Source organism: Pectinophora gossypiella, chromosome 8, assembly GCF_024362695.1.
Source record: "Pectinophora gossypiella chromosome 8, ilPecGoss1.1, whole genome shotgun sequence".
Taxonomy (NCBI): Eukaryota; Metazoa; Arthropoda; class Insecta; order Lepidoptera; family Gelechiidae; genus Pectinophora; species Pectinophora gossypiella.
The window spans coordinates 8,916,939-8,932,295 of record NC_065411.1 but is presented as its reverse complement, the minus strand read 5'-3'; positions in this window follow the sequence as shown (position 1 = coordinate 8,932,295).

Here is a 15,357-nt window from a genome sequence, read left to right as displayed (position 1 = left end):
GAGGGAAAATAAGGCCACTCGCCGTAAAGGGACTCGCCGTAGCGCGGGTCGCCGTTCGGAGAGTCGCTGTCAACGCTACAATTCGTAAATCAATTTGGCGTATATATTGTGATGACGTCAAAGCTAGGTTGATAATTGGGTCTTGTACCAGGTTCAAATAAATTATGAAATTCTGATTACTAAATAAACACAAATGTGAAACTAACGAAAAGCATTTTCTTTATTTTATTTAACTTAGTTATGAATTTTAATCAAGAAAAATGTAATAATAAGTTCGACATTTTATTACGTTTTTCTATGACGTCACAGTGTGCGTTTTCATACAAATTCCATAGTAATTTCGTGTTTTGACGTTTAGTAAAAAGTAACTGATTTGACTAGTTGGAAACTAGCCTATTCCAAGACAGATATAATTACGAAAACCAATTCTTTTTTTAAATATAAAAAAGGGAATTTTGGAATGATGACTACTTATGCAATATAAATTCGTAATGTAATATAAATAGAGTCAATATAAAGACTCAGTTCAGATTATTGAACAAAGGTGGTAACTTGTAACTAAGTACTTATCTAGAAAGTTCGCTTCTTCTACTGGACTGTATATTGATGGTGGTTTGAAGACGAGGGTTCTTCTTTCTCCAACTGCAAACACCAGTTTGTTCTGTATCACTATTTATTTATATTTTAAATAATAATATAATTATACAGCCTCCGTGGTCTAGTGGTTAGAGCATTAGGCTCACGATCTGGAGGTCCGGGTTCGATTCCCGATGGGGACATTGTCGAAATCACTTTGTGAGACTGTCCTTTGTTTGGTAAGGACTTTTCAGGCTTGAATCACCGGATTGTCCGAAAAAGTAAGATGATTCCGTGTTTCGGAGGGCACGTTAAGCCGTTGGTCCCGGCTATTAGCCGTAAAAACACCTCCACCAACCCGCAGTGGAGCAGCGTGGTGGAGTATGTTCCATACCCCCTCCGGTTGATTGAGGGGAGGCCTGTGCCCAGCAGTGGGACGTATATAGGCTGTGTATGTATGTATGTATGTATAATTATAACAATAATTATTCCATATTTGTACACTACATGGTTGACTTAAGGAATTTTATTGTGCAATGCAATATATTCTTTAATTAGATCTGTATTTACCACTAAAGTCGAATAAATATATTTAATTAACGCCCTCCGTGGTCCAGTGGTTGAGCATTGTGCTCACGATCTAGAAGTCCCGGGTTCGAATCCCGGTGGGGACAAATCATTTTGTGATTCCCAGTTTAGTTAGGATACTACAAGGCTGATCACCTGATTATCCAAAAGTAAGATGATCCGTGCTTCGGAAGGCACGTTAAGTCCCGGTTACTACTTACTGGTGTAAGTACGTAGTCTTTACATGAGTCATGTTAGCGATCGTTGGCGGCTTAATAATAACCCTGACGGTTGATGAGGTTGCTAATCCATCCACATGATAGAAGAAGAAGAAGAATATATTTCAATTCACATTTACGCGGGAGGCGGCGGCCATTCAAGTTCGATCATAATTGCCATATATGCAAAAATATTTTACGTTAAAATATTTTATACCTGTATTGCCAGTAACAGTAAGTATCTAGACTAGACGCATAGGCCTTTTCCCAGGATATCTAGAACGGGTCTATTTTGTAGTGGGTGTCTCTTACAGAGTTATGATGGACGGACCGGCAGACCATCTCAGTTGTAGCTGGTCAATTTATAGACTCGAAACTCACCGTGCTTGTTCCTACGTAGCGCTTCTACAACTTTACTTTTGCGGTTCGTTAAGGACATAGAACAGAAAATATCGATTAAGACACAAAAAATAAAACTTCTCTTAAACTTCGTCTTGATTAAAACAATGTATATTGATTAAGTATATGACACGTTTGTAAAACAACAAATCGATCATTGCAAGTTTTGAATTGAGTAGTCTTTCAATAATAGGGTATTTGACTCTGTCAAAGATAAATTATAAAATGCTAATCTAGAAAAAGATGCCAGTCTAAGGTGATCAAAAAACATTATTTTACTTTTCGACTTATTTTCGAATTTTATTTATGAATTAAGTAACAATGAGTACGACGTTTGACCGCTTTTATTGTTGACGTCACAGGGCAGTATTTCCATACAATCTCCAAAGAAAACTTTCGTTTTGACGTTTCGTAAAAAGTATCTCATTTGACTAAGTTGTCAAGTAGCCCATTTGTTCCGTTCCTATAATTTCAAAAGAAACGCTATTAAAATTTAATTTATCAGGTATTCTTTTTTTAAAATGGACATTTTTTAAACATTTTAAAAAACAAACAATTGTGTCAACGTTGTGATTTTGTTGATTTGTGAAGTTTATTCGGATATGATTTTCTACTCTTGTTTTTAAAATCATCAACGTAGTATGGACTGCAGAAAAAGCCTTAGTTATAGAGTTCATCAGCCGCAAATGTAAGTTGGTAAAGTAACATCCAGTGGGGTGGTCCAGTAAGATATTTTATTAATGCATAATATGTATGTTATGATGTGAATTATTACATGTTAACAAGTATTTAGTACTGTGATGATCGTGGATGCAGTAGGGAATCAATTTCCCAGATTGAGTTATGTCTTCAACAGTGGATGTTAATTGATTAGAATAGATCGTAAAGTATACAACAAGTGAGTAGCTTCTATAATATCAGAAAGTTATATTATTGAATATACCTAGTGTCTTGATGAGCGATTTTCTCCCAGAGAAATGTTCCCATAGGGAATAATAATAATAATAAAACACTTTATTGCACACAAATTCACAAAACATTTAGAGGGTAAACTTATTCTAAGGTGGGCAAAGGCGGCCTTATCGCTAAGAGCGATCTCTTCCAGACAACCTGAAAATGAAATGTTCCCGTTGTAAAAACTCTTTAATAGCAAGGACATTGGCTGATTTTCTTTGTCACAATTTGAAAAAGATTCTTGTGCACTAGTCTTATCTGCCCAAAGGTTAGGTAATAGAGGTCTTTTTACATAAGTTTTGCGCCTTTATACTGCCGGGAACATTCGTGGGAATTGGATATGTTTAACTCGTATAATACGGTGCGGTATGTTTTCCGCCCAACAAAAATATGGATTAAAATCATTTTTTAGAAAGTTATCAATACTTTAAAAATATGGGTACGACTGAGTACTATCTACATAACGTGAAACTTTGTATTTTATGTAATACAGATTTAAGCTTGTGTCAAGGTAGATAGCGACATAGGTTGCCAGCTGACGACTTTCAACTATTCTTGGCATCAGAGTCCTAATCTGAATAATAATGATGTGACTGTAGACGATAGGTTGCCGGATGATATTATCGCTTATTTAGAGTAAGTAGTTCATCATGATGGAGGGTATCCCTTATAACTAACTACTAACTAACTAGCTAGGGTAACTTGATTCGACTTTTACGTCACGCCTAAGCTGTCCGCATTAATATTTTTTTTTTAAAACCCAGTCCTTCAGAGTAATGCTGGCAAAGAAAGGAGAAAGAGAGTAAGAAAGATATATTCCTTATTTTTTTTTATATGTCCCCACACCGCGCTCCAATACATCAACTTCTTTCATCCTATGGTCTAGCATGGTAGAAATTGTGCTTATTTTATTCGTTTATGTTTTTGTGGAATAAAAATATTGATTGATTGAAAGAAAAAATATTTATTCGACATTCGTTCGACGGTGAAAATTGAAATAAAAGCTACTTACTTGACTATTTTATATTAGCAGACAAGGAAAGAAGTTGGTTAACTTTACTAATCGCTTCTAATCGACAAGCTTCTTTAATCGGAGCAATAAGGACTCCCAATATATTATTCTAAAACAGTAACTGCACAAACCGCTAAGCTTCCAAAGCATTGTTCTGGGAGTCTTAATACTTACAAATGGTGCAGTACGGTGCAGCTATAGCTAGTATATAAAGGGTGTGGTAGCTAAAATAAACTGCTTTGTATTTCACTTTTTTTCTTCTATCGTGTGGGTTGTGAGGTGGATTACCAATCCCATCAACCCTGGTGTTACGGTTATTATTGAGCCGCCATAGGCCCCTGACATGACTCTTGGAATGATTACATACTTACATCAGTAAGTAATAACCAGGACCAACGGCTTAACGTGTAAGATCACTAATGTATATTGTTTTGTTTTATCAAGACACATACAAAGTCGCTATGTGTTCTCACTCGGTGTGATAAGTTCAGTAATGAGTATTGTGAATTGTGAACCTTCTAATATGATGAATTTATCAATCAATCAAATGTCCTTTGTGTGTACAAAAACAAATCATACAAACATTTAACAACAGTACAAATGGGTTATCTATGTGGGCGATGGGCTAGTAACCTATCACCTTATGGTTTATTTTATCCGTCTTATAACATTTCAATATAAGGTAAGTGCTATAGGTTGTCTTATGTTGACGTATGGCTTTGGGCTACGTAAATAGGGATATTTAGGGGTGTGTCTTGTATTAAGAAAAACGGTAAACTCAAACTCCATTCTTACCTACCACACCGTTCGTATATACCCCCAGTGCTTTAGTTACGTATTGTTTCTTTATACTTACAGCAGGTAGAGCAGAGTTGTAGGTATTGTAAAAGCGTGCAGCTAATGGGGTGAGACGGTTATCTGTGCATTGTGCTATTAGCAGATGGAACATTCGCCGATTAACAATAAGACACGAACGGGAATATCTACGATTATTATTATAGGCTAGTCTCCTACTAGCACGCGGCGGACACTTCTTACAAACAACCTCGTTTTACACATACACTACACATTGACGTTATCGTACACACGCATGTGAGTGTGACGTCTGACGACAGACGATTGAAGACTGAACTATGTTCGAGGGGGGTGTGGGGGGGGGGTGGGGGGATGTGAGGTGAAACTAGCTCAGACGCTGGTGGGGAGCGGAGAGTTGCCGTTCTATACGTAGTATTATTAGCCATAAGAGCCTATATGCGTCTCATTGCAAGGCACAGGCCTCCCCTCAATCAAGTGGAGGGGGTACTTATAGAGCATACTCCACTACGCTGCCGCACTGCGGGTTGATGGAGGTGCTTTACGTCTAATAGCCGGGGCCAACGACTTAACGTGCCCTCCTAACCACGGAATCTGTGACTTTTTCGGACAATCAGATGATTCAAGCTGCAATGTCCTTACCAAACGAAGGACAGTCTCACAAAGTGATTTCGAAAATGTCCCCATCGGGAATCAAACCCGGACCTCCAGAAAGTGAGCCCAACGCTCTAAGCACTAGACCACGGAGGCTGTGGTGGGATACAAATACTAAAAATGGTTACAAGTTCTCTTCGGTCGTATTGTCTGCTTTGAGAGACCTATATTAATATAACTTATCAATAAATGAGGTTCGTGCAAATTATTTCTAATCCTAACTTTATAGTTTGGTTCTATAACAGAAGCATTGTCTGGGGTCGTGGTTGGGCTCTAACTCTTAGTGCGGCGTTTATAGTCAATAAATATAGAGTTGTGGCGCAATCACTAGTAAATTAATTGCTGTGCTGTTTGCCGATAATATTGAAGCGAACAATAGGTAGTTATTGAAATGTTTTAAAAAAATTATTAACGCCACATAAGTACTTATTTCTCTGTACTTATTACATAATTACTCTGTCCTCGCAGCACAGCAACCGCGCTATACACAGCGCGAATTATATCGAGGGCTTTGACCAATAGCCGTTCGACGTTTATCCACGTGCATAGCACTCGCTGCGACTATTGGTCGAAATCCTCGATATGATTCGGCTCTGTGCGGTGCGGTTGCCGCTGCCGTGCAGAATCTGCATATCGTCATAGAATAAGGAATAATACTACGTATAGAACGGAAACTCTTCGCTCCCCACCAGCGTCTAGCTAGGTGAGGTCATCACCCCCCCCTCGAACATAATTTAGACTTAAATCGTATGGTGTCAGAGGTCACACACACAGATGCGCGTGTACGATAATGTTATTTGTATAGATATCAAGGCCTTGTTGTTTGTATAAATGTCCGGGGTGTGATATCGTATCAACACCGCTTATACGCACGTACCAGTGTGGATACGGCCATATCATGTCGTCCAAACCGTATCCGGCGACGGCAACTCCTAAATATCTATCCCGGGTCGTTGTTGTGATGGGCTCTGATGTGGCTGGCGAAACCGAACTTCGACTTGAAGGTCCGGTCACACGGCACACAATAAAGCTGGCCTGACGAATGCGGCCATAACATTGATATACAACTACCCAATTTTTGAGCGCTGATGTTCAATTTACGGTAGTTGTATATCAATTGGTCATAATAATACGCGGTGTCCATACGCTGGCGATACTATACGATGATACGATAAGGACGTATACGATACGTATATGCACATTTTCTAAATGTTTTACCCTTGCTACTACAGTTCTGCATTAAGATTCCAGTACATTATGCACATTATTGCCTGATTATTGCACAATAATGAGACTCCTGTATTTAAATTCAGCCCGGAACCGTTCAAAGAATGAATTACGTGTAGGCGAGGCTTAGTGCGAGCGGGTAGCGGTAATAGGTACATTACATACATACATAGGCACATTATTATTATTATTAGGTACATTATCTACAGTAGTTAAAAAGTTTCAGGTAGACAATTAATTCCTGAAACCATTAATCCATCCATTCTATTGGGGAAAACCAGTAATGAGCTTTCTGTTGCTATTTTAAAGTCTATTTTGTTTTCTAAGCTGTTGGTTTTTTAATATATCCTCCTAAGGTCGAGATTTCCAGACACAATAGTTAAACAATGGGATTTGGATTTCAAAAGAACATTCGGTCTTACGACTTTAAACTTACTTAAATACATACAATTTCCGTCGTAATTCGTTCCACAACAAACGTCTTCTAGAAAAATCGGGGAACCAATCCAACCCCTTTCTTCATTTGTTTCATTCGCCGAGTAACTCAATTCCGTTCCTGCGTTTTCTGTTTACTTACATTTTATATTTGCTGGTAGGTAATCTAATTTTTGGTCTAATTTGTATAATACGTTCACTTAAGAAGGGATTGTTGTTTGCCGCAGTGGAGCAGCGGATGGAGTATGCTCCATACCCCTTCCGGTTGATTGGGGGGAGGCCTGTGCCTAGCAGTGGAATGTATACTGGCTGTTTTTGTATGTACGACATTCACTACTTGGCTCTCACTGTTGTTGCAACACAATTTTATCTACTCATAAGTCTTTAAAGATACTATTACTGTACTTACTACTAAATCTCCAATGACATTAGAAACTATCCAATTTATGCTCACAGTTGATAGTTTTCGTGAATGCCAGTTGTTCCTTAGCGGTCGCTAAATAATTTATTTGTTTACAAAATAAACAGGTGCGGCTAAAATCAAGTGTCATTCTTGGTTTGATTAGTTCATGAATCATGAGAGGCCACATTAAACCAATTCAAATTAAAATGCAATATTGCTTGGATAAATTGCTGCAATGTCACTTTACAGAAAGTGACTAGGGGCAGGGGAGGGGGAGGTTACTTTAGAGAATTTAATTATACTCGTAATAATACCATTTAGGGTGTAGGTAAGTGCTATGCTATGATTTATACAGGGTGTTAGTGACATCGTAACGAATACTGAGGGGGATGATTCAGACCATGATTCTGAGTGAAAATCAAGTGGAATTTTCCGTCGCAAAATTCATGTTTTTTTTTATTTATTTTTTTATTATTTTCAATTCTATACTTTTGCGATCGAAAATTCCACTTGATATTAACTCAGGATAATGAGCTAAATCAGCCCCCTCAGTATTCGTTACGATGTCACTTACACCCCGTACCAGTACATACTGGTACCCATACATGATTCTGAGTAGATTTTAAGTGGAATTTCCTGTCGGAAAATTCATGATTTTTTTTGTTTTTTTTTTTTATTAAGTATTTTCCATTACAAACTTTTGCGACGGAAAATTCTACTTGATATCAACTCAGAATCATGGCCCGCATCATCCCTCAAAGTTTTCGTTACGATGTCACTAACACCCTGTATGAAATATATTAGAACTCAGACTCAAGTGTGGCCCCAAATAGTAATGATATGTTATACATAGCTACAGGTAATCAATTCATAGCTAAAACACGTCCATAACGGACATTTTCGTTGTAAATAATTACTGTGAATAAATAGCACAAAATAAGGCGAAGTTTCATTATCGGAATGAAATGAATGTCTGCCTGTAAACTTAGTATTGTGATAATGTTCGGTATTAGACAAGGCTTTCAATCAGCGTGACCTTTCTAGTTTCCTGTTTCCTCGGGATATATTTGCTTAGAATATAGAATAGAGGTATTAATAACATAAAGGGTAACATTACCTTAAAGGTACAGCTATATTATCAGTCTACCAAGCGACAGAAAACACTTCAGTTGCCCTATACCACACCTCGAACACTTCATACTAAAAACCACGTTTCACATAGACACCGAACATTGGCGTTATCGTACACACGCATCTGTGTGTGTGACGTTTGACGCCCATACTTTTGAAGACTAAAGTAAAACCGAGGGGGTGGGGTAAACCCAGCTCAGCCGCTGGTGGGGAGTAGAGTTGGCGTCCTATACGTAGTATTATACCAGCGATCGATTTTGATCATTTCGCTCTTGAGAGTTATTATTATTTTGGATTATTTCTGGTCACAAAGCTTTGAGACAAGTTTCGCTCTCGCCAGCGTCCTCCAGCAGCGTCCAACATTGATAAAGATTCCTATTTATGTAAGTATGTATGACATACACATGGATATGACGGCTTGCATCGGGTAACTTGTCAAACCAAATTAAATCAATGGCGTCTAGAAAAACCCTTAAAAGCGATCAAAAAGGTTTGTAGCGTTTAGTGTGGGCAATCAGTGAGCGAAACTAATATCACCTGCCGTCTATACGCTGTCGGGTACAAATGGTGCGCACGCGCGTAAACGCCGCCCATATTTTAACTTCGTGCCGTTTTGGAGGTGCGGCGCGAGTGAGTGGCGGCGGCGGTTGGTTGAAGACGCACGTACTGACCGCTAGAGTATTATGGTTTCCAGATAATAACGTAACATATACATACATACCTAAGGTATCAAGGGTATATCCCAATTCGGGTAGTCAGGGGTACATACATCGCAAGACGAACTAAGTACCCACACCTCACCAAGCTTTCTGTTAGATCAACGTTATCAGTGGTGAGCCGTATCGCCGTCTGTATTAGCCGAGCCGATTGGGTTATGGGAAACTGCACTCCTAGCTAATTACTTATAATAAATGAATTACGTTTGAAAGGATGGTATGTCATAATAGACTTCTAATACGCGTCTAATACAGCATGCAGCATTTAAAGTTTAAATTTTAGTCTTTAACACCGCATATGGTGCAATTTTAAAGCAACTAAATAAATCCGAAATTTAGAGCCAACTTTACCACTTGCCGATAAATTGACTTGTATGTCTAATAACGGTATTAGGTACTCTCTATAAGTTAAGTTCTGGGGGCTTAAAAAGTCCACATTCAACCAATGGCTATCCATTTGTTGACATAGCGTATGTCAAACTTTACATGACTGACTTTTTTTACTTGCACAAATGTCAAACTGTAATATTCCATTTGTAGATGAATTGCCTCAATGTGGCCTTTTCAGACCACCTGGTCTATCTGATCATCAAATAGTCAAAGAAGTCTACGTGTCTAGAATGAAGTCGTAGCAAGTCTCTACCTACTCTACAAACCTACAACAAATACTTAAAGGAAGACGATACAAATAGTGTAACGGATTCAAAGTCATTCGTTCGTGAAGATGTCTTAATACCGTTCTTGCTTCGAGCTAAATAATGATGATGCTGCTTAAACCGTTGTCGTGACATTTGTCATTCTTTGCGCTACAGGATACAGTTTGCTTGGAAGTTACAAACACATTTTTACCGATTTCATGGTTCATTTTGTCTAACTTAGGATTTGAAGATCAAATAGCAGTGGCTTCTCTAAAACCTTACGTCAAACCTGAACATTTTATTTGATTAAACTGTCATTTTCCGTAACCATAGCCGAGAGCTGTGCCAGCCCAGTTGGTCGGTCGCAGGTCGCAGGTACGAATCCAGCACAGGCCTAAACCAATGATTGTCGAATTTGTTTTCGAATTCATGTTTGGATCATAAATGATTATCACGTGCTCAGCGATGAAAGAAAATATCGTGAGGAAACCCACATTCCCGAGAAATACATTTTCGGAGGTATGTGACCTAACCTGTAATGGGGTGGTTTTCCTTTCGCGGGTTGGAAGGTCAGACAGGCAGTCGCTTCTGTAAAAAACCGGACCCTGTGATAAACGGTATAATGCTAGGGAGATAATGTCATTTTCTTATAAGACGGAGATTTCCAGACACAATAGTTAAGCAATGAGGTTTGGATTTGAAAAGAACATTCAGTCTTACGACTTTAAGGCCGGACTCCGTGAAAAACTAAAGACGGAATAATGTTACGACGATGGGTGGTTCATCTTATACAAAAGACCAAAGAACGATTTAATATTTCATATTTTGGATAAAATAGTTCACTAAAGACAATGAATTTTAGAACCATACATATTGAGGAATACGTTCCTTTGATCACCTCATGTAATGCGACTGTTTTATTAATCTTAAGCCACTGTCTACCCTCATTATATGTGTAAGCATGAATGGTATTTGACCTAAGTTTTATACCACACAGGTTTATCTAAGTTTATCCAGCCGAAACATAAATTGTCGGTGTGGGTGTTCCGAAGCAACTTAGTTTAATGGTTTAACGACTTTTTAGCTCCATCGTCTAATGTAGCGACTAGAGGTGGGACGTTTTGTCGATCGCAGGAGAAAAGTATCTACCTATTAGAGTCATAGCACAACTCGGACACTTCATACAATAAGCCACAGACACAACAGATTGACGTTGTCGTACACGCGCATCTGTGAGTGTGTGACGGTCGACACCCGTACGGTCACGAGTACTACCAACTATATATACACTTTGAAACCTTGTCCCATTAATATTTTTGACAAATTAAACCGTAAGTCTCATTAAATGTCAATGTATCATAGTGCGACAGGGTTCTAAAGTGGGTACATGATATTGCTCATGACCGATTGAAGACAAAAGTAAGACCGAGGGAGGGTGAGGTTAACCTAGTTCAGCCGCTGGTGGGGATCTAGAGCGAAGAGTTGCCGTTCTATACGTAGTATTTATTATTCCTAATCCTTAGATTGTTGCATTTTTATTTGTCATATTATTTTTACCTGGCACCTGACAGAGGGCAGCAGTAACTGTCAGTACTATTCAGAGGTGGAGGACAGGAGTACTAGTACAGCTTTGAAATAGACTACTCTGGGCGCCATCACACTCGCGTCAGACAGAATAATGCGGGGCGGAAGGCAAGAGGGAAACCACTGGCCTATTTTTCCCTAAAAAGTAGCATGAAGAATGCTACACCGACAAGAGCGTGGCTCTTAAATTAAATTAGTGGTGATGATATTATTAAATGGTAAACGATAATTAGAAAATTATAATAAGGGATAAAACCCTAGACATCGGCGGCTGGCCGTTGAACTAAACAGACGTGTCGACGCCGAACTCCGGCGCAGTACCAAATTACTTTGACCTTCGCGCGAGTGTCTAATACACGGTTGAACAGTGTCTTGTGCTTTGGTCGGTGCTAAATTAAGTGACCAGTGTAGTTGACCTCCGTCTTACGGCATTCACCACAGGCGCCCGTGTCTCGCACGACTGGTTTTTATGTGTGCCTGCCACTTTTTGTGCCTGGGGGTCACGCCTTTCTGCTTGCACTTACGACTTGGGACCGCAAGGTGCTCCTCTCGGGGGATTTTCGAGAAAGACGGATATAGTTCGGCGGCTTCACCGGCAAACGTCGTTTACGTCTCATCGGGCCCGGTCGGAACAACAACTCGTTCCTTTTCGTGTCGTCGGCTCGCAGATATTGGCCATTATGTGGAGGACCGCTCAAATCTATCACAGCGGCGACGACTGCGTATACCTACCTGCGTGGACGACGACGCCCGGCGTGATAGAATTCTGAAGCAAACTCTGACTGGATCTCAATTAATTCATTTTCTACTGTGTTGTTAATTAGCACTAGTAATATTTAGGTAGCTCATTTTCATATTTATAGATTTTTTTTTTATTGTTTATCGCCGTTTTATTAATTAATTAATTTATCAATCAATTGTAGGTTTTATTAATCTTATTTTTAATTGTTCTTATTATTTATTTATTTTTACATTGAGTTTTTTTTTTATTAATCTAGAAGGTGACTATTTGGCTTTATACCTCTTATGTTTTTTTTTTTCTTTTGTTTTATTTTATATTAAGTAGGGGGTTTTTTTTTTCTATAAGTAATTATTTATTGTAATCGATTTATTTGAAATAATGAGCGGCCGCCCAAGAGTGCCATGCCCCCACTGCCCGACAACGACAAATCCTTATTTATTTACAAGTGGTGGCCTTAAGCGACACATCCGGGCTAAACACAAGGATGTGCAGGTTGCACTGGAGGCTGCGAGCGCCCCCCTCACCAACGGTCAGCCTAACCCCGTGTCTCCTTTGCCAGGGAACGGATGTTCGGACCTGGAAACTCTTTCCCGTTTGAGAGCCAAGGTGAGGGTTCTTAAACATATACCTAAGGGAGCAAGATATGCCGCTGCTGAGAGATTAAGGGGTCTCATCGACAATTGCCTACGGTCCAATAGCAAATCGTCTTGGTTCTCGCTCTTGTCTTTTTCTTTCTTTGGATTAAAGGTTCCGGAGCGGGTGAGCGGTAGGTCATTGACGACTAAGGTGAAAGAAAACGTGGAAAACCTGTCTCCCTGCCTCCCAGTCGAGGATGTCTTGCGGCCGATTTCGCATTACAGACGCATTGAGGCCAAGGTTCACGATGGGGATTTGAGAGGTGCGATGCGCCTTCTTGTTTCCGACGGCGGCCTCGCTCCTTTTGGGGAGGACACGTTAAGGGCGCTCCAGGAAAAGCATCCCTCTCCATCTAGACCATTGTCGATACCGGATGGGCCGGACGGGGGGGACAATGCTCTTACAGTGTCTGTTGAGGATGTTGCGGATGCCATCGGATCTTTTTATAATAGTTCCGCTTCCGGTTTGGATGGGTTGCGGCCGCAGCACTTAAAGGAGTTGATCTCGCCGTCAGCCGGCGACAATGGGTTTCGTCTCCTGGAGTCGATCACATGCCTTTGTAATTTTATGTTGCGGGGCGCGGTGAACCCGGAGGTGTGCCCGTATATTTATGGGGCTTCGCTCTTTGCACTCGCTAAGAAGGATGGTGGGATCCGACCTATAGCTGTGGGGAACACTTTTAGACGTTTAGTAGCCAAACTCGGTTGTCGTGCAGTGAAGGACCGGATGGCTGCTCTCCTCCGGCCCCATCAATTGGGCTTCGGGACAGCACTGGGGTGTGAGGCGGCTATTCACGCCACTCGGGCCTTTGCGATGAACGTGGGTAACTCCGGAAAGGTCATTGTTAAGTTAGATGTTTGCAATGCCTTTAACAGCGTTGAGAGGGATACCGTTCTCGCACAGGTGAAAGACCTGATCCCGTCGGTGTACCCGTTTGTGTACCAGTGCTATGCAAAGGCGTCCAAACTTTTTTTCGACGACTCTTCCATCGAATCGCAGGTTGGTGCCCAGCAGGGTGACCCGTTGGGACCTCTTATTTTTAGCCTAGCGATTCATAAGGCTGTTGAATCCCTGAAGTCGCCTTTAAACATTTGGTATTTGGACGATGGTACTATCGGCGGCCCGCAAGATGTAGTCGCGCGGGACATTCATCGCCTGTTTCCGGCTCTTGAGGAGATGGGTCTCAAGGTTAATACCGCAAAATGCGAGATTTTCCCGTGCGGGCCCGAGGCGATGGCTGGTTTGGCAACTTTTAAAGACCTGATTCCTGGCCTAAGGGTCGTCACTAAAGACAATTTTATGCTTTTAGGAGCGCCAATCTTCCCCGACGCGGTTTCCGCCGCGCTCCGAGAAAAAAAAGAATTGCTGCTCAGGGGACACGCGGAGCTAAAGCACCTGTCAGCTCACGTTGCCCTGGTTCTTCTCAGGGGTAGCCTCTCTCTTCCAAAGCTCACCTACTTAATAAGAACCAGTCCTACTTGGTTATTTCCTCAAGAGGTTGCCGACATAGACGAAGTTCTCAGGTGCTCTCTGGAAGATATTATTAACATTAGCCTGGGGGAACGGGAGTGGAGGCAGGCTGGTCTTCCGGTTCGTCATGGAGGTTTAGGGGTGAGGCGAGTGCAGGATATCGGGGTGTCTGCTTTCTTGGCTTCGGCAAACGGCTCACTGGAACTTGTCACTAATATTATCTTTTTCGAGGGTGACAGTTTCAGGATCCCGTTTGCGGACGAAGCCCAATCAGCATGGAATGCGCTTTGCCCTAATACCACGTCCCCCGAAAAGCCTCAGTATCAGAGGAACTGGGACGACCTTTGGGCCAAATCAGCTGTTGCGGACCTTATGGAGTTGTCGTCAGGGGCGGACTTGGCCAGATTGCGTGCGGCCCTCTGTCCCGAGTCCGGAGCTTGGCTTCACGCCCTGCCTTCGCCGCACGTGGGCACGCTCTTGGACGATAACACCCTGAGGATAGGAGTTGCCCTTCGGCTGGGGTGTAGAATGTGTGAGCCACATACATGCCGCTGTGGTAAGCCGGTTGGCTCTGATGGGCGGCACGGCCTCGCTTGCCTAAAGTGCGCGGGAAGACACCCCCGGCATCATGCGCTGAATGATGTCATCCGCCGTGCACTGGCGTCGATCGACGTGCCGTGCAAGTTGGAACCGCCGGGTCTAAGCCGTACAGACGGTAAGAGGCCTGATGGGCTCACGCTCATACCCTGGGAGAGGGGGCGCGCTTTATTGTGGGACGCCACCTGTGCTTGCACGTTTGCAGCAACGCACCTGCCTCGTACTACTCGAACCGCAGGGGCAGCTGCCGAGTGGGCTGCTAGCCAAAAGCTGGCGAAATACGGGGACTTAACGCGGACCCACGATTTTGTCCCTTTTGCCGTCGAGACTTCGGGTGTGTGGTGCTCGGCGGCCAAGGATTTTATTCGTGTTTTGGGGAGGCGCTTGAGGGACCGCGGTAGTGACCCCCGCGCCAGCTCGTTCCTGGTTCAACAGGTTTCCTTGGCAATAGTGCGCGGTAACGCGGCCAGTATAATGGGCACCTTTGAACCGGGTACGAGAGGGGGCGGTATTTTAGACTGACTCACTAGTCATAGTTTGTGTTATAATTTTAAATGTTTTAATTATTCGTAATTTTAAGTGACA